The sequence below is a fragment of the Amblyraja radiata genome, chromosome X, assembly GCF_010909765.2.
Source record: "Amblyraja radiata isolate CabotCenter1 chromosome X, sAmbRad1.1.pri, whole genome shotgun sequence".
Taxonomy (NCBI): Eukaryota; Metazoa; Chordata; class Chondrichthyes; order Rajiformes; family Rajidae; genus Amblyraja; species Amblyraja radiata.
Window position 1 is genome coordinate 15507074 of NC_045999.1, and position 19687 is coordinate 15526760.

General features: G+C 39.8%; 1 long non-coding RNA gene across 1 annotated transcript; it reads right to left on the reverse strand.

Annotated features, from left to right (window-relative positions):
- Nucleotides 1–13430: 13430 nt before the first annotated feature.
- Nucleotides 13431–15803, reverse strand: LOC116968278. The gene is made up of 3 exons (XR_004410447.1): nt 15794–15803; nt 13719–13721; nt 13431–13496 (listed from the first exon to the last, which is right to left on the reverse strand). It is a non-coding gene; the product is annotated as an uncharacterized LOC116968278 (long non-coding RNA).
- Between the last annotated feature and the right edge of the window lie 3884 nt (nt 15804–19687).

Here is a 19687-nt window from a genome sequence, read left to right on the forward strand (position 1 = left end):
GCTCCACCCACCCACCCCCAATCTTCCTACCTGCCCCGCCCCTTGGTCTCCCACGCTGGCTTACTCCGATTACACTTCCTCTCCCAAACTGGCTGCTTCTCACCCCTTACTCGCCAAGCTGGCTTACTCCCATTCCACGTAATTCCTCAAGGAGGCTACCTCACATCCCGTACTCTCCCAAGCTGGCTAGATCCCATTCCCCTTATCCCCCATGCTGGCTAACTCCCATGCCCCTTACTCCACCAAACTGGATCCCTCCCATCCCTTACACGCCCTCAAGCTTGCTACCTCCCATTCCCGTTACTCCCCGAAGTTGGCTTCCTCCCATGCCCCTTACTCCCACAAGCTGGCTACCCCCCATCCCTTACTCGCCCAAGCTGGTTACATCCCTTGCCCCTTACTAACCCAAGCTGGCTGCCTCCCATCCCTTACTCCGCCAATCTGGCTTCCTCCCATCCCTTACTCCCCAAACCTGTCTACCTCCTACCACTTACTCCCCCAAGATAGCCACCTCCCATCCTTTACTCCCCCAAGCTGGTTAACTCTCATCCCGTATTCCTATCTCGCTACATCCCATTCCTTTCTCTCGGAAGCTTCTGCCTCCAATCCCTTACTCTCCGAAGCTGGCAACCTCCCATCCTTACTCCCCAAGCTGTATAGCTCTCTTTTCTCTTACTCCCTCAAGCTGACTTCGTCCCATCTCTCACTCCACCAAGCGGGGATCATGACAAAAGCCTCCTCGTTCGATCCCTGGAAGCGACGACGCGAAGTACGATGTGACGCGTCGGGCGACTGTTCTGTAAACATGTTGGACGACGACAGAAGCCAACAGCGAGCTATATCTTCTGACACATGAGCGAACGAACACCCCAAGCTGAGAACATGCAATTCTCCTTACTCCCCAACTGCTCCCTCCCATTCCCCTTACACCACAAGCTGGATATCTTCCATTCCCCTTACTCCCAAAAGGTGGCTTCCTCCCATCCCTTACTCCCTCAAACTGGCTTCCTCCCATTCGCATTATTACCCCAATCTGCCTTCCTCCCTTCCCTTATTTCTGGAAGCGTTGTCGCGATGTATGATGTGACGCGTCGCAAGACAATTCTGTCAACATGTTGGAAGTGGACAGAAGCCAACAGCGAGCTACGTCTTCTGACACATGAGCGAACAAACACCCCAAGCTGGGAACCTGCAATTCCCCTTTCTCTCCCTAAAGGGCGTTAGAGTGAGTTACCCGGGTGCAGAGGTATTCAGAGGGGTTTACAGCGGTTTAGAGGGGTTTACATGGGCTTAAATGGGGTTTAGATAGGTAGACGAGTTTAGAGGGGCTTAGAGAGGATTGTGAGGAGATGAGAGGTGTTTGAGGGGTTTAGAGGTGGTTAGAGGGATTTACTAGGAATTAGCCGAGTTTCGAGGGGTTTAGAGAGGTTTAGAGGGCTTTAAATGGGGTTAGATGTGTTTTGAGGGATTTAGAGCGGTTTAGAGGGCTTTAGACGTGTTTAGAGGGCTTTAGAGTGGTTTAGAGGGGTTTCGAGGGTTTCGAGTAGATTAGAGGGGTTTAGAAGGGTTTAGGGGGGATTATAGGCTTAGAAAGGCTTAGAGGTGTTTAGAGGGGGTTAGAGGGATTTCGATGGGATTAGAGGGGTTTAAATTGGATTAGAGAGGTTTAGAGGGCTTTAAATGGGTTTAGATGTGTTTAGACGGATTTAGAGCGGTTTAGATAGTTTAGTAAGCTTTGGAGGGGTTTAGAGGTGTTTAGAGGGGTTTCGAGTGTTTTAGGTGGGATTCGAGGGGTAAAAATGTTTCGAGTTAAAATTGGTTCCGAGGGGTTTAGAGAGATTTGGAGGGGATTATAGAGATTTAGAGGGGCTTAGAGGTGTTTAGAGGGGGGTTAGCGGGATTTCGATGGGATTACAGGAGTTGATAAGTTGTTTACAGGTGTTTAGAGGGCTTTAGAGGGGTTTAGAGGTGTTTAGGGATTTAGAGGGGTTTATATGTGTTTGGAGGGGTGTAGATGGCTTTAGAGCGCTTTAGATGGGTTTCGTGGCGTGTAGAGGGGGTTTGGGGGGTATAAAGGGGTTTACAATGGATTAGAGGGGTTTAGAGGTGTTTGTGAAGGGCGATGTTTGGAGAGGTTTCGACGAGGTTTCGAGGGGTTTAGAGGGGTTTGATGTATTTGTAGGGTTTACAGAGGTTTTGATGGGTTTAGAGGGGTTTAGAGGAGGTTAGTAGGGGTTAGAGGGGGTTAGATGTGATTAGACGGGGTTAGAAGTGTTTAGTGGGGTTTAACGTAGTTTAGAGTGGTTTAAATGGTTTTAGAGGTGCGTAAGGGGGTTTGGAGAGGGTTAGAAGGGAGTAGAGGTGACTACATGTGTTTGCAAGGGTTTCTATGCGTTTCAGAGAGGTTACGAAGAGTTTCGAGGGATTTAGATGCATTTCGTGGGATTTAGATGCTTTACAGGGTTTTCGAGGGGTTTAAAACGGTTTAGGGTAGAAGCATTTGGTGACGTTTGGAGAGGTCTGGAGGGGGACTAGAGGTGTTGAGAGAGGTTTAGAGGGGTTTGGAGGGGTTTATAGCGGTTTGGAGCTTTGAATGTTTACACCAGTCGTTGAAAGTAGGCACACAAAAAAGCTGGAGAAACTCAGCGGGTGCAGCAGCATCTATGGAGCGAAGGCAATAGGCAACGTTTCGGGCCGAAACCCTTCTTCAGACTGATCGGGTGTGTGTGTGGGGAGGGGGGGGGGGGGTTGGCGGGGACAAGAAAGGATAAAGGAGGAGATCCCCGAAGGCTGGGGGATGGGAGGATACAGCAGGGGGACTGAGGAAGGGGAGGAAATAGCAAGGACTAACAAAATTGGGAGAATTCGATGTTCATGCCCCCAGGATGCAGACTCCCCAAGCGGAATATGAGCTGTTCCTCCAATTTCCGGTGCTGCTCGCTGTGGCCATGGAGGAGACCCGGGACAGAGAGGTCGGAGATGGAGTGGGAGGGGGAGTTGAAATGCTGAGCCACCGGGAGGTCAGCTTGGTTATTGCGGACCGAGCGGAGGTGTTCGGCGAAACGATCGCCCAACCTCCGCTTGGTCTCACCGATATAGATCTGCTGACATCTAGAGCAGCGGATGCAATAGATGAGGTTGGAGGAGATGCAGGTAAACCTCTGTCGCACCTGGAATGACTGCTTGGGTCCTTGAACGGAGTCGAGGGGGGAGGTAAAGGGACAAGTGTTGCATCTCTTGCGGTTGTAAGGGAAAGTGCCCGGGGATGGGTTGGTACGAGAGGGAAGGGAAGAATTGACAAGGGAGTTATGGAGGGAGCGGTCTTTGCGAAAGGCAGATATAGGGGGAGATGGGAAGATGTGGCGAGTGGTGGGGTCACGTTGGAGGTGGCGAAACTGACTGAGGATTACTTTTTGTATGTGACGGCTGGTGGGGTGAAAGGTGAGGACGAGGGGGACTCTGCCCTTGTTGCGAGTGGGGGGATGAGGAGAGAGAGCAGTGTTGCGGGGTATGGAAGAGACCCTGGTGCGAGCCTCATCTATGGTGGAGGAGGGGAACCCCCGTTCCCTGAATAATGAGAGACATTTCAGATGTCCTGGTGTGGAACGCCTCATCCGTGGAGAAGATGCGGCGTAGACGGAGGAATTGGGAGTAGGGGATGGTGTCCTTACATGAAGCAGGGTGGGAATAAGTGTAGTCCAGATAGCCATGGGATTTAGTGGGTTTATAGTGGATGTCGGTCAGAAGTCTATCAACTGCAATGGAGATAGTGAGGTCAAGGAATGGTAGGGAAGTGTCGGAAATGGTCCAGGTGTATTTGAGTGCCGGAAGGATGTTAGTGGTGAAGTGGATGAAGTCAGTCAGTTGTGTGCGGGTGCAGGAGGTGGCACCAAAGCAGTGATTACTTTTTGGAATTTTTGAGAGTAGGCATGCAGGTGCAGCAGGCAGTGAAGAAAGCGAATGGTATGTTAGCATTCATAGCAAGGGATTTGAGTATAGGAGCAGGTAGATTCTACTGCAGTTGTTCAGGGTCTTGGTGAGACCACACCTGGAGTATTGCGTACAGTTTGGGTCTCCAAATCTGAGGAAATACATTATTGCCATAGAGGGAGTACAGAGAAGGTTCACCAGACTGATTCCTGGGATGGCAGGACTTTCATATGAAGAAAGACTGGATAGACTCATCTTGTACTCGCTAGAATTTAGAAGATTGAGGGGGGATCTTATAGAAACGTACAAAGTTCTTAAGGGGTTGGACAGGCTAGTGCAGGAAGATTGTTCCCGATGTTGGGGAAGTTCAGGACAAGGGTTCACAGTTTAAGGATAAAGATGAAATCCTTTAGGACCGAAATACGAAAAACATTTTTCACACAGAGAGTGGTGAAACTCTGGAACTCTCTGCCTCAGAAGGTAGTTGAGGCCAGTTCATTGGCTATATTTAAGATGGAGTTAGTTGTGGCCCTTGTGGCTAAAATGATCAGAGGATATGGAGAGAAGGCTGGTACAGGATACTGAATTCGATAATCAGCCATGATCATATTGAATGGTGGTGCAGGCTCGAAAGGCCGAATGGCCTACTCCTGCACATATTTTCGATGTTTCTATGTTTCGATATAAACCCCTATAAACCCCTCGAACCCCATCTAAACCCATCGAAAAGCTCTAAACCGCTCCAACCCCCAATGAACTAAATACATATATAAAAACACAAATACAGCAGACGTATGGAGGATTGCTAATCCAGTTGGAAGGGAATATTCTTTTTACTCAACGGTACATAAAACGTATTCGCGTATCGACTATTTTTTAGTGGATATGAAATTAATTTCGTTCACAATTAATCCTAAATATCATAATAGTATCATTTCTGATCACTCCCCGCTTACATTTTTCTTAAAAGTAGAAAGAATGTCTAATAAAACATCGTTTTGGAGGTTTAACCCCCAAATTTTAAATAACCCACAAGGTTGTACATATTTAAAACAACAAATGGATTTTTTTTAGATTAACGATACTCCAGGTATTTCACCCTCTGTATTAAGGGAAGCTTTTAAGGCATTTATCAGAGGAGTTATAATTTCATATCAAGCCTCTCAAAATAAAAAGACTAATACTGAACAAACACAGCTAGAAAAACAAATTGAACAACTAGATATAGATAATGCTAAAGACCCGACCATAGACAACCATAATAAGATAATAATATTAAAATTTAAACTAAACAAAATTCTATCTGCAATATTTTTTATTTATTTTTTTTGAAAATATCTTTTATTGGAGATAGGTACATAACCTAATTACATCATTACATCATTACATAGTCTTACATTTTTAAATTGATAATATTGTCAATTATTATTACATTGTCTCCAATACTTTTTGCCTTTTTTTTTTTTTAAACTAGATAGAACTAAAGAGATGGATGAAGTAAAGAAAGAAAAGAAAGAGAAGAAAAACAAAAACAAAAACAAAAAAAAAGAAAAAAAAAAAAAAGGAAAAAGATAGTTAAAGAAGAATGGAAAAATTTATTAAAATAAAAAAGACTTCATTCGAGATATATTCGTACATTTCAGAGTATAGTATTTCATCCATTCTTTAGCCCGCGTGCTAGTCAGGTTCCTGTGCTGCACCATTCTGACCCTTTAAGTAATCAATAAAAGGAGACCATGTTCCAACGAATAATTCCTGTTTGTCCAACAGGGAAAATCTGATTCTTTCCACGTTTAAGGTCTCCGTCATTTCTATAATCCACATTTGGATTGTGGGGGCCGTAGGGCCTTTCCAAAATTTTAGAATTAATTTTTTTCCTGTTATTAAACTATAATCAATAAAGTTTCTTTGTGTTGTTCTAAGTGTTTGATTTAATTCTAATATTCCGAGTATTATTAATTTTGGATCTGGGTCCAATTGTGTGCTGGTTACTTTAGATATTATACTAAAAATATTTACCCAGAATTTTTTAATTTTTATACAGTTTGCAAACATATGAGATAATGTAGCTTCTAAATGTTGACATTTATCACATATAGGTGAGATATGTTGAAAAATTTTATGTAATTTTGTTTTTGAATAATGTAACCTATGTATTACTTTAAATTGTATTAGAGAATGTCTAGCGTTTAGTGAACACTGATGTATGTGTTGCAAACTTTCTTCCCAAGTATCTTTCGTTATTACTTGATTTAATTATTTTTCCCATGTTTGTCTGTGTAAGTCCGTCGAAGGAATGTCACTGTCTAATAAGATATTATATATATAAGATATTAATTTTTCTGTATTAGGATGTTTGTTCCAACATTCATCAAGAATTTCTGAATTTCTAATTCGAAAATTTTGGGAGTTCGATTTTACATAATCTCTAAGTTGAAGATATCTGAAATAATCATTTCCTCGAAGTCCATAAGTCTGTTGCAATTCCTGAAATGTCAGAAAAGTGCCTTCCTTGTAAAGTTGTCCCATATTTTTAATTCCATAATTCTTCCATTGTGTAAAACCCCTGTCCAACCATGAAGGCTTAAACAAAGGATTATTCACAATTGGAAGAAAAAGTGATAAATTATCTAATTTTAATGTCTTTTTTAATTGTTTCCAAATTCGTATAGCACTAAATATTATAGGGGTTTCCCTATAACTTTTTTTGTTTAATTTAGACGTAGCAAATAATATCGAACCGATATCAAAAGGTAAACAATCTTCCTTTTCCATTTTTAACCAGTCTGGTTGATGATCTATTTCTTCCAACCAGAAATTCATATTTTTAATGTTAACTGCCCAGAAATAAAACAAAAAATTGGGTAAAACCAAGCCTCCATTTATTTTTGATTTACACAAGTGTCTTTTGTTTATCCTATGATTCTTATAATCCCAGATAAAATCATTAACAATAGAGTCCAATTTAAAAAAAAAAATTTTTGCCAGATATATCGGAATTGTCTGAAAAAGATATAATATTTGCGGTAAAAAAATCATTTTTATGGCATTGATTTTGCCTACCATTGAGATAGGAAGTGTTTTCCAGTATTGAATATTCTTATGTGGTTTGTTCAGTAATGGGGGGAAATTTGTTTTAAATAATGATGTATATATCTTAGTTACATAAATACCTAGATATTTAAATTTTTCATTTACTATTTTAAATGGAAATTGTTGTATTATCTGTTTGTTATGTTCCCTTATTGGCATAATTTCACTTTTATTCCAATTTATTCTGTATCCTGAAAGTGAACCAAATTGGGTTATTAGCTTTAATAAGTTTGGAATACTAATTTCTGGTTTTGTAATGTAAATTAATACATCATCTGCGTATAGAGAAATGTTATTCACTGTGTCCTTTGTGTTATACCCATGTATTTCCGGATGCCCCCTAACTCTTTCTGCCAGTGGCTCAATAGCAAGCGCAAATAATAATGGAGATAATGGGCATCCTTGTCTACAACCTCTAGATAGGCTAAATTTAGGTGACAACCTTTGATTTGTAAATATTCTAGCCGTGGGATTTGTATATAACAGTTTTATCCATGTACAGAATTTCTCCCCTAGCTGCATATTTTCCATCACCGAAAATAAATAAGGCCATTCGACCTGATCAAATGCTTTTTCAGCGTCAAGTGAAATTATTGCTAGATCTTCATTAATAATTCTCTTGGAATATATAATATTAAATAATCTTCTTAGATTATAATATGAGTATCGTTTCTGAATAAAGCCTGTTTGGTCAGGGTGTATTAATTTATTCATCACTGTACTTAATCTATACGCTAGTATTTTAGTTAAAATTTTCTGATCTGTATTTAAAAGTGCAATTGCTCTGTATGATCCCGGGTCTTCCAGATCTTTATCAGCTTTAGGAATAAGTGTTATTATTGATTCATTTAAAGTGTCTGGAAGTTTCTGTTGAGTATATATATACTCATACAGTCTTTGTAAACGTGGGCTAAGCAAATCATAAATTTTTTTATAAAATTCGGAACCTAAACCATCTGGTCCTACTGCTTTACCATTTTTTAAAGAGCCAATATACTCCTCAATATCCTTTATCGTAATCTCCCTTTCTAATAATTCTCTATCGTTTGAATCTAAACCTTTTAAATTACATTTTATTAAAAAATCTGCTATTCCTTCTGATTGTGCTACGGTTTTAGTTGAATAAAGGTTATGATAGTATTGGAGAAATCTATCATTTATGTCCTTGGGCATTTTTAATAATTCTCCTGTCTCTGTTCTAATTTTATGAATTGTTTTTTCCCCTTCCATTTTTCGTAACTGACGTGCTAATAATTTTTGTGGTTTGTCTCCAAATTCAAAATGTAGTTGTTTGGTTTTTTGATAAAGTTTTATTACTTGTTCTGAATACATTTTATTTAATTTATATTTCAATACAGCAATTTTATTATGTTTTAAAGTAGATGGCATTCTCGCATTTTCTATATCTAGTTGCTTGATTTCAATTTCCAATGTTTGTTGCTTAATCCTGTTCTCTTTATTATAAAATGCTTGAGCAGAAATTAATGTACCTCGAACATACGCTTTAAACGTTTCCCACATAAGAGAAGTAGGTGTGTCAGGGTTGTCATTTACCGCAAAAAATATTTGAATCTGTTTAATAATATATTCCTGGCATGATCTTTCGTTCAAAATTTGTGGGTTAAATCTCCAATATGCTTGTTTCTCGGACATTCCATTTAATTTAATCATGAATGTTACAGGTGCGTGATCTGAGATTATAATGTTATGGTATTTTGAATTATAAATAAATGGGATAAACATAGAGTCAACTAAAAAATAATCTATTCTTGAGTATGTTTTGTGTACTGGTGAGTAAAATGAATATTCCCGTCCAGTTGGGTTTTCTATTCTCCAGACATCCTTAATATTAGTGGTATTAATAAATGAATTTAGAAATACACTTGATTGAGATTTTACTTTTTTTTGCCTTGATGATCTATCTAAGTATGGATCTAATGTACAATTGAAGTCTCCTCCAATTATTAATTTATATTGTGTAAATTCAGGAATTTTATTAAATGTTTTATTAAAAAACTTGGGGTTATCAAAATTAGGCCCATAAACATTAAGAAGAATCACTTTTTCTCCATTTAACTCTCCAACTAATATAATATATCTACCATCAATATCCACTATTGTTGAAGAGTTCTTAAAAGGTATTCCTTTACGAATTAGTATTGCAACTCCTCTGGACTTATGGGAAAAGGAGGAATTATATGATTCAGCGATCCACTTAGCTTTAAGTCTATGTTGAGATTCCTTTTTAAGGTGTGTTTCTTGCAGAAATATTATATCTGTTTTGATTAAATTTAGATGTGCCAAAACTTTACCTCTCTTAATTGGTTCATTAATTCCCTTGACATTCCAACTACAAAATGTTATTCCCTGACCCCCTCTTGTCATATTAACATCTCGCATCTTGTTTCTAAGGTGGTCTATAACCGAGCAGAAGGTACAACACATAGAACCTGACCCTGCTCCCGAACCTCAAATAGATGAATTTAAAATCATATACATCGCTCTTCCGAACACATCTCCTTGTATTAGTCTTATTTTTCCATTCAAACATTAAGTTATAAAATATTTAAAGTGAAAAAAGTGATAGAGTTGGTTAGTATAGGGTGAAAGAAAAAGAACTACATCTACAATTAGTGTAGTTAGTGATAGCCACACTAACGTGGCTAGAATTCTAAAGACTTCCGTAGCCTTTGTAAAAAAAAAATTTCCAGCTCCGTGCCCGAAGAAAAAAAAAAAAAAAAGATTATTTCTAACATTCAAATAACTTCTTTGGGAGTAACAAACTTATTTACATATCCATACATACACACACACAATATACACATATATATACATATATATATATATATATATATATATATATATATATATATATATATATATATATATATATATATATATATATATATATACATATATACCCATATGTATACATACATAAGCACGCAACCCTGCAGAAAAGTTCAAAAACAGCGAAAATTCACAACGTTATTATTCTCACATATCATATTAATTTTTTCGCTAAATCTATAAATTTAATTTTAAATCAAAAAAAAATGAGAAAAACCGTTAAACTTTTTTAGTGACGTAAGCTAATTTACCTCTTGCATATCTTCCTATATAATATAAGTATGTAATTCATTTCTACGTTAATCGAAGACTATTAATTATTAATCATTGTTATCAATCATATACAGTATTAAATTTTTATGAGAAATGTTAATGTTAATAATTTTAGTGGTAATATAGATATTTAATAAGTATTAGTTGTTACATATATAGTTAGGCATGAATATACAGATAATAATATTGATTAATAAACAAAAATACAAAGATCACGGTTTTATCCAATGTCCTCCGTCCATTTCGGTTTCCGAATGTCCTTAAAGCTCTTAAAAGAACTTTAAAGGTCCTTTTAGATCTGGCTTGACTCCTAAGGAGTAATGTAAATTCTTCAGTCTATGGTCATGTTACTGACTTCTTTGGCATATTCCAGTGCTTTTTCATGGTCTGTAAAAAAGTGCTCCTTGGACTTGTAGGAGACTCTTAGTCTTGCGGGGTAAAACAAGCTGTATTTCAAATCAGATACATTCTTCAGTATTCTCTTTGTCTCAGTGAACAGCGCTCTTTTCTTGAAGACTTCTGCCGGATATATCTGCAATATTAATGAGACAATTTCAAATTACAAAACAGGAAAATTTTGAATTCGGCGATAAACCACACAAACTTCTGGCTTCTGGCAACTGAAGTAAACGGGAAAATGAAAATACGAGGACCAAATTAAGTCATATAAAGGTGAATTGTTAAGATTACCCAAATACATTAATAAACGATTTGCTCAATTTTATCAAAATTTATATATATCTAAAACTTCAATAGATTATACTAAAATCATAATTTTTTAGACAATTGAAATCTCCCAAAACGTAATCTGTTGGAACAAGAGGAATTAGGAGCCCAGGTCTCAGTCAAAGAAATAGGAGAAACAATAAACTCGTTGAAGAACGTTAAAACGCCAGGACCGGATAGCTTTAGTAATGAATTCTATAAAAGATTTTATGAGATAATTTCACCACGCTTACAAAAAATATACACACACGCTTTCAAAGAACAGACATTACCAGAAACACTAGCCGAATCAACTATTACACTTATACCTAAAAAAAGATAGAGATCTAGAAGAACCTGGTTCATATAGAGCCATAGCACTGTTAAATACAGATCAGAAAATATTAGCGAAGACCCTAGCGAGAAGATTGGGTAAATATGTTAGTAAATTAATAAATCCGGATTAAACGGGACATACCGAAGAGATACTCATTCAACAATTTGAGACGTTTGTTTAATATAATGCACTCACATAAAATTGAAGAAGAAGACTTATCAATTATTTCATTGGACGCAGAAAAAGCATTTGACCAAGTGGAATGGCAATACCTTTTTAGAGTATTGCAAAAATTTCAAATGGGAGAGAATTTTATCTCATGGATAAAATTATTATATGACAAGCCGACTGCTAGAACACTGACCAATAACATATTATCTTAGAAATTTCAACCATCCAGGGGCAATAGGCAGGGACTTACACTTACAATGTCTTTAATAGGCAGAATAAATGCTATTAAAATGATTTTTCTACCACAAATTGTGTATTTATTTCAATCAATACCACTATACTTACCTAAAAATACTTTAAAAACTTGATTCTGATATTACAAATTTCATATGGGGTTATAAATCACATAGAATTCAAATAAACCCAAAGAATTCGGCGGACTGACAATCCCCAATTTTTCGTACTACTATTGGGCAGTAAATATAACAAATGTAATTCATTGGCTGGACAACTCTGCTCAACAAGTGGACTGGATAATAATGGAGATAGAGATATGTTCTCCTTTTAACATAGGAGCGAACCTTTTCTCCCCGATAAAACTGAACAACACAACGTACAAGAAGAATCCAATTATTCATAGTACAATACGAATTTCTCAAATTAAGAAATCTATCGCTCCTCTCTCCAATAGTTAATAATCCGTCATTTAAACCATCAATTATTGATAAAACATTTAACCATTGGGAAAGAATAGGAATCAAAACACTTGGAGACATATATGAAATGTGAAACCTTTTATCATTTCAAAAACTACAATTAAAATGCAACATGAAAGCAATCAATATATAAAATACGTTCGAATCCGAGATTACCTGAAAAAAACACACACAAGAATATTAAACCTTAACCTCAGATCTATTAGATGAAGGAATGAACAGAAATGCGGAATCAAGTAATTTAACATCAGATTTGTATAACATCATTTTAAATACATAAATACCATCGACAGAAGCAATTAGAAGGGACTGGGAACAAGAATTATCTATACAAATTCGAAGGACAAATGGAAAAAATGCTTGCTATATGTACATAAATGCTCGATTGATGTAAGGCACAACTTATGTAAAATTTTACATAGATTATATTACTCGAAAACCAAATTGAATAGAAATGTTTCTCCCATCTGTGATAAATGATTATCTGAAAACGCTACTATAGAAAAATAGAAACATTGAAACATAGAAAACAGGTGCAGGAGTAGGCCATTCGGCCCTTCGAGCCTGCACCGCCATCCAATATGATCATGGCTGATCATCCAACTCAGTATCCCATCCCTGCCTTCTCTCCATACCCCCTGACCCCTTTAGCCACAAGGGCCACATCTAACTCCCTCTTAAATATAGCCAATGAACTGGCCTCAACTACCTTCTGTGGCAGAGAATTCCACAGATTCACCACTCTCTGTGTAAAAAACGATTTTCTCATCTCGGTCCTAGAAGACTTCACTCTTATCCTTAAACCGTGACCCCTAATTCTGGACTTCCCCAACATCGGGAATAATTTTCCTGAATCTAGCCTGTCCAACCCCCTAAGAATGTTGTACGTTTCTATAAGATCCCCCCTCAATCTTCTGAATTCTAGCGTGTATATGAACTGGCCTCAACTACCTTATGTGGCAGAGAGTTCCAGAGATTCACCACTCTCTATGTGAAAAATGTTTTTCTCATCTGGTTCCTAAAATATTTCTCCTTTATTCTTAAACTGTGACCCCTTGTCCTGGACATCTCCAACATCGGGAACAATCTTCCTGCATCTAGCCTGTCCAACCCCTTAAGAATTTTGTAAGTTTCTATAAGATCCCCCCTCCATCTTCTAAATTCTAACGAATACAAACCGAGTCTATCCAGTCATCCTTCTTATGAAAGTCCTGCCATCCCAGGAATCAGTCTGGTGAACCTTATCTGTACTCCCTCTATGGCAATAATGTCTCTCCTAAATATAGTACACTCTTTTGTCTCTTGCATAAAACTTCATAAATTTTGAAATGAATTTTTTGGAATTTTCACAAAATTATTTAAAATAAAATTGAAACCCAATACGGAACTGATTATCTTTGGATCAATGGAAGACGGATGTACTGACATCGTTTCAAACATGTCTACTTAATTATGGCTTAATAAGAGCAAAAATACTTAAATACTGGGAAAATGCACCCACACCGACGCTCAAATTGTGATTTCAAACATGTCGGAAATGTAACACCTTGAAGATATGAGATTCGTCCTATCCGGCAAATCAGACCAATTCCTAAAGATTTGGCCTCCATTTATCGACTTATTACAAGCAAGTGGTGCAACACAACCTTAAAAATTAAGTGTTTCAGACCTGGGTGAGAGGTGGGTAAAGATACGAAGGAGGCATATCCCTTTCAATTTCTCTCTTTTTTCTTTTCTCTCTTCTATTCTTTTTCTTTTTGCTTAGTTCACATCAACATCTTCTTTTCTTTTTCGAGTTATACAATATTCATCTCTCTATATGTCTTACTTTTCTTACTCTTTTTTTTCTACTATTAAATTTAAAACAAGAAGTTGAACATGAAATATAATATGTTATTTATGTCTTTATTATTAGACATCACTTCTAATAAAAATATTTTTTAAATCAAAAGGGATTTAGAGGGGTTTATAGGGCTTAAGAGGGGTGTAGAGGGGTTTAGTGGGCTTTAGAGGGGTTTGGAGGGCAGTAGAGGGGTTTGGAGGAGTATAGTGGGTGTCTAGGGTTTTAGAGGGGTTTTCAGGGGGTTAGAGGAGTTTCGAGAGGTTTGGTGTGGTTTAGAGGGGTATTGAGTGTGCTAGAGGGGCTAAGAGTGGTTTAGAGGGGATTATAGGGGTTCAGAGGGACTTAGTGTTTAGAGGTGTTTAGAGGTGTTTACAGGGCTTTAGAGGGTTTATTGGGGTTCAAACGGGTTTAGAGGGCTTTAGAGTTGTTTAAAGGCATTTAAAGGGATTTAGATCGGTTTAGAAGGGTTTAGAGGGGTTAAGATGGATTTCGAGGTGGGTATAGGCGGTTAGATGGGTTAGAGGGGTTTAGAGGGGATTAGAGGGGCTTACCGCTCTTTAGAAATGTTCAGAGGGGCTTCGAGGGGCTTAGAAGTGTTTAGAAGGGTTTAGAGGGAATTCGAAGGATTTAGAGTGGTTTAAAGGGGGTTACGAATGGTTTCGAGGGGTTTCTAGGGATTTAGAGGTATTTAGAAATGTTTAGATGGGTTTAGAAAGGTTTAGAGTGGTTTAGATGGGTTGAGAGGGGTTTAGAGGGCTTTAGAGTTGTTTGGAGGTCTGTGGAGGGGTTTAGAGGACTATACTGCGGTTAGAGAGGTTTAGATGGGTTTAGAGGGGTTTAGATGGATTTAGAGGGGTTTAGAGGGGCTTAGATGTGTTTAGAGGGGTTTAGATGGGTTTCGAAGGATTTAGAGGGTTTTGAAGAATTCGAAGTGTTTCGAGGGTTTTAGAGTGTGTTAGAAGACTTTTGAGGAGTTTAGATGGCTAGAATGTCTTAGAGGGGCTTAGAGGGGTTTACAGAGGGATATAGAGGGGTTTAGAGGGTTTGCAGGGTTTTAGAGGGGCTTAGAGGGTTTCATGGAGTTTAGAGGGGTATAGAGTGCTTTGGAGTAAAAGCGAAATTATGACGATAAAACCCCAAGAGCCGACACACCTTTTAAAATTCCTCTTTAGAATTGCAACAGAAAAAAAAAAATATTTGGATATCCAAATTACCAGAAAATATATATCTTTAGTATAGAAGCTGGGATGCAGTGTTAAAATTGTACAAGGCATTGGTGAGACCAAATCTGGAGTATTGTGTACAATTTTGGTCGCCCAATTATAGGAAGGATGTCAATAAAATAGAGAGAGTACAGAGGAGATTTACTAGAATGTTGCCTGGGTTTCAACAACTAAGTTACAGAGATAGGTTGAATAAGTTAGGTCTTTATTCTCTGGAGCGCAGAAGGTTAAGGGGGGACTTGATAGAGGTCTTTAAAATGATGAGAGGGATAGACAGAGTTGATGTGATCAAGCTTTTCCCTTTGAGAATAGGGAAGATTCAAACAAGAGGACATGACTTCAGAATTAAGGGACAGAAGTTTAGGGGTAACATGAGGGGGAACTTCTTTACCCAGAGAGTGGTAGCGGTGTGGAATGAGCTTCTAGTGGAAGTGGTGGCGGCAGGTTCGTTGGTATCATTTAAAAATAAATTGGATAGGCATATGGATGAGAAGGGAATGGAGGGTTATGGTATGAGTGCAGGCAGGTGGGACTAAGGGAAAAAAGTTGTTCGGCACGGACTTGTAGGGCCGAGATGGCCTGTTTCCGTGCTGTAATTGTTATATGGTTATATGGTTATATGGTTTATTTAATGCAAATTATATGCCTTTACTAACTAAATTAAATGCGTTGATTAAATTTTGGGAAACACTTACAATGTCTTTAATAGGCAGAATAAATGCTATAAAAATGATTTTTCTACCACAAATTGTGTATTTATTTCAATCAATATCCTAAAAATTCTTTAGATGTGGTTAGAGGTGTTTAGATGTTTAGATGTGTTTAGAGGGGTTTAGGGGCTTATAGGTGTTTAGAGGGGTGTAGAGGAATTTCCAGGTGTTTAGAGAGGTTTCGAGGGGTTTAGAGTGTTATACAGGAGTTCAGAGTGGTTTAGATGGATTTAGAGGGGTTTAGAGGTCTTTAGCGGGTGTTTAGCGGGCTTTAGGTGGGTTTAGAGCGGTTACAGAACTTTAGAGAGGTTTTGAGGGGTGTAGAGGTGTTTAGAGAGGTTTGGAGGGGTGTCGAGATGTTCAGAGAGGAATAGCATGGTTTGAAGATTTTAGAGGTGTTTCGAAGGGTTTAGTGGCGTTTAGATGGGTTTGGAGTGGTTTGGAGGGGTTTAGATTGGTTTAGTGTAAGTTAGGGGGTTTAGAGTGGATAGAGGTTTAGAGGTGTTTAGAGGGTTTTACATGGTTTTAGAGGTGCTTCGAAGTGTTTAGAGGATTTTAGAGGACCTCAGAGCGGTTCTGAGGGTTTTAGCGGTGTTAAGAGGGATGTTGAGGTGTGTAGAGGCGCATAGAGGGGGTTAGAGAGGTTTAGAGGGGTTAGATGGGTTTAGAGGTGTTTAGAGAGCTTAGAGGGTTTTAGAGGGATATAGAGGGATTTGGAGGGGTTTAGAGGGGTTAGAGGGGCTTTCGAGGTGTTTAGCGGGGTTTAGAGGAGATAGAGGGGTTTAGAAGTATTTAGAGGGCTGTAGTGTGTTTAGTGGAGTTCAAAGGGGCTTAGAGGGGTTTAGAGCGGTAGTCGTTCAGGTTGCCTAACTTTAGACTTTTTCGGCACCGGCACTATGGTAGCTGTTTTCAGGCACTTGGGGACCGTTGCCAAAGATAGACACAGATCGAAGATTCTCGTGAATCCCTCCGCCAGCTGTACAGCACAGGCCTTTAGTACCCTTCCCTGGACTCCATCCGGGCCTGCAGCCTTGCGTGGATTGATCCTACGCAGAGCGCACTGTACCTCCTGAGTGCTCAGTGTTAAGGCCTGTCCATCCGCCATGGCCGGAGGGACATTATTCCTCTCCTGGTGGTGTTGCCAGTTTCGAAGCGGGAAAAGAAGGTGTTTAGTTCGTTGGCCAGTGTGATATCACCATGGGGGCAGGCGGGGCTGCTCTTGTAGTCAGTGATGTCCCTGACACCCTGCCACATGCTTCTGGTGTCCGCGGTATTGATGTGGTCTTCCACCCTTAGCCTGTGGATGTCTTTGGCCTTTTTTATGCCTTTGTTCAGGTTCGACCTGGCCGCACTGTAGGCAGAAGTGTCTCTGGATTTAAAGGAATTGTTGCGTGACCTTAGCGGATCCTGAACCTCCTTGTTCATCCAGGGTTTCCGGTTTGGGAACATCTTTATTTGCTTGTCCACTGTGGCAGTCTCCACACAGCAGTTGATGTAGGAGAGCACATTGGATGTGTACTTCTCCAAGTCTACCTCTGCACCACTGGTTGCCTGTTGTGCAAACAGGCCCCAGTCGGTGCGTTCAAAGCAGTCATGGAGTTGTAGGCTGGCGTCCTCGTGCCATATTTTGACCGTCCTTATTGCAGGTTTGGTCTTGCGGATGAGGGGTTTGTATGCAGGCAGTAGAAACAGTGAGAGGTGATCGGATTGTCCCAGGGATGGGCAGGGGAGAGCTCTGTAGGCGTCCTTGATGTTGGTGTACACTTTATCCAGCGTGTTTGAGCGCCTGGTAGGGCACTGCACATGGTGATAGAATTTGCGGAGTGCGGCTTTAGAGAGGTTTGGAGGGGTGTAGAGTTATTTAGAGAGGTTTGGAGGGGTGTCGAGTTGTTTAGAGAGGAATTGTGTGGTTAGAAGATTTTAGAGGTGTTTCGAATGGTTTAGTGGGGTTTCGAGGGGTTTAGAAGGTTTTCGAGGAGTTTGGAGCGGTTTAGAGGGGTTTCGATTGGTTCAGAGTAGGTTAAGGTGGTTTAAAGTGGATAGAGACGTTTGGCGGTGTTTAGAGGGCTTTATAGGGTTTCAGAGGGGTTTAGACGTGTTTAGAGGACTTTAGAGGGCTTTAGAGCGGTTAGGAGGCGTTTAGAGGGGGTTTGAGAAGGATTTCGAGGTGGGTAGAGGGGGTTAGAGGGGTTTAGAGGGGCTTTGAGGGTTTCGAGGGGTTTAGTGGGATTTAGAGGGGATAGAAGGTTTTAGAAGTATTTAGAGGGCTTTAGAGTGTTTAGTGGTTCAAAGGGGCTTCGAGGGGATTAGAGCGGATTAAAGAGTGTTTAGAGCGGATTAAAGGGATTTCAGCTCCACAATTTGCGCTGGGCCTTACTCTGACAATGGAGGAGGCGTGGGACAGAAAGGTCAGTTTGGGAATGGGTGGGGGAGTTAAAGTGTTGAGCAACGGTTGGCCGTCGCATACCGCACATAATCCTCCGGCATTTTCGCCATCACCAACGGGATCCCACTACTAGCCAAATCTTCCCATGTCCCCACTTTATGTTTTCCGCAAAGACCGTTGACTCCGCAACTCCCTGGTCAACTCGTCCCTTCCCACCCAAACCACCCCTTCCTCAGCAACTTTCCCCTGTAACCGCAGGAGATGCAATACCTGTCCCAATACCTCCACCCTCAACTCAATCCAAGGACCCCGACAGTCTTTTCACTTGCATCTCCTCCAACCTCACCAGGAAGATGCAGCAACGTCGTATAGTTGGATTTACCGAACTGAAGGTGAGGGATAGAGCGATCGGCATCCTTGATGGACGTGTAGCAGTGGTCGAGGGTGTTTGGTGCTCTGGTTCTGCAGGAGACATGTTGGAGGAAATTAGGAAGCGGTTTCTACAGGTTGGCTTTACCATATAACAATATAACAATTACAGCACGGAAACAGGCCATCTCGGCCCTTCTAGTCCGTGCCGAACAGTTACTCTCACCTAGTCCCATCTACCTGCACTCATAACGCTCCATTCCTTTCCCGTCCAGATACCTATCAAATTTATTTTTAAATGACAAAATCGAACCTGCCTCCACCACTTCCACTGGAAGCTCATTCCACACTGCGACCACTCTCTGAGTAAAGATGTTTCCCCTCGTGTTACCCTTAAACTTATGTCCCTTAATTCTCAAATCATGTCCTCTTGTTTGAATCTTCCCTACTCTCAATGGAAAAAATCTTATCCACGTCAACTCATTCTATCCCTCTCATCATTTTAAAGACCTCCATCAAGTCCCCCCTTAATCTTCTACGCTCCAATGAATAAAGACCTAACTTGTTCAACCTTTCTCTGTAACTTAAGTGCTGAAACCCAGGCAATATTCTAGTAAATCTCCTTTGTTCTCTCTCTATTTTGTTTACACCTTTGTTGAAATCCCCAGCTATTGTGGTAAATGCCTCGGGGTCAGTCGTCTAGTGCTTGTTGGCCAAGAAAGGCGTTGGCAAGAGAAGTCAGGCCGACCAGGAGATGAAGGTAGGGAAAAGGGGGAGGCAGGCAGGGAGTACAAAGGTGAAATCCAGAGATAGCTGAGAGGCCGAAAGGTGACGAGATGGAGGGAGAGATACCTATCAAATGGAGAGTGGGAAGATGATAATAATAATAATAATAATATTATATTTTATTGTCATTGCTTTATTTTATTGTCAAGTGCAACGAGATTTGGGTATGCAGCTTCCATCCGATGCCATAACTTAAAAAAATCTATCTATCTTTAAAACTCTGTGGCTGCCGCCTGCCTGCCTGCCGCCGTCCGACTTTCTGCCTGATTTGTGGCTGCCAGCCTTTGATTCCTTG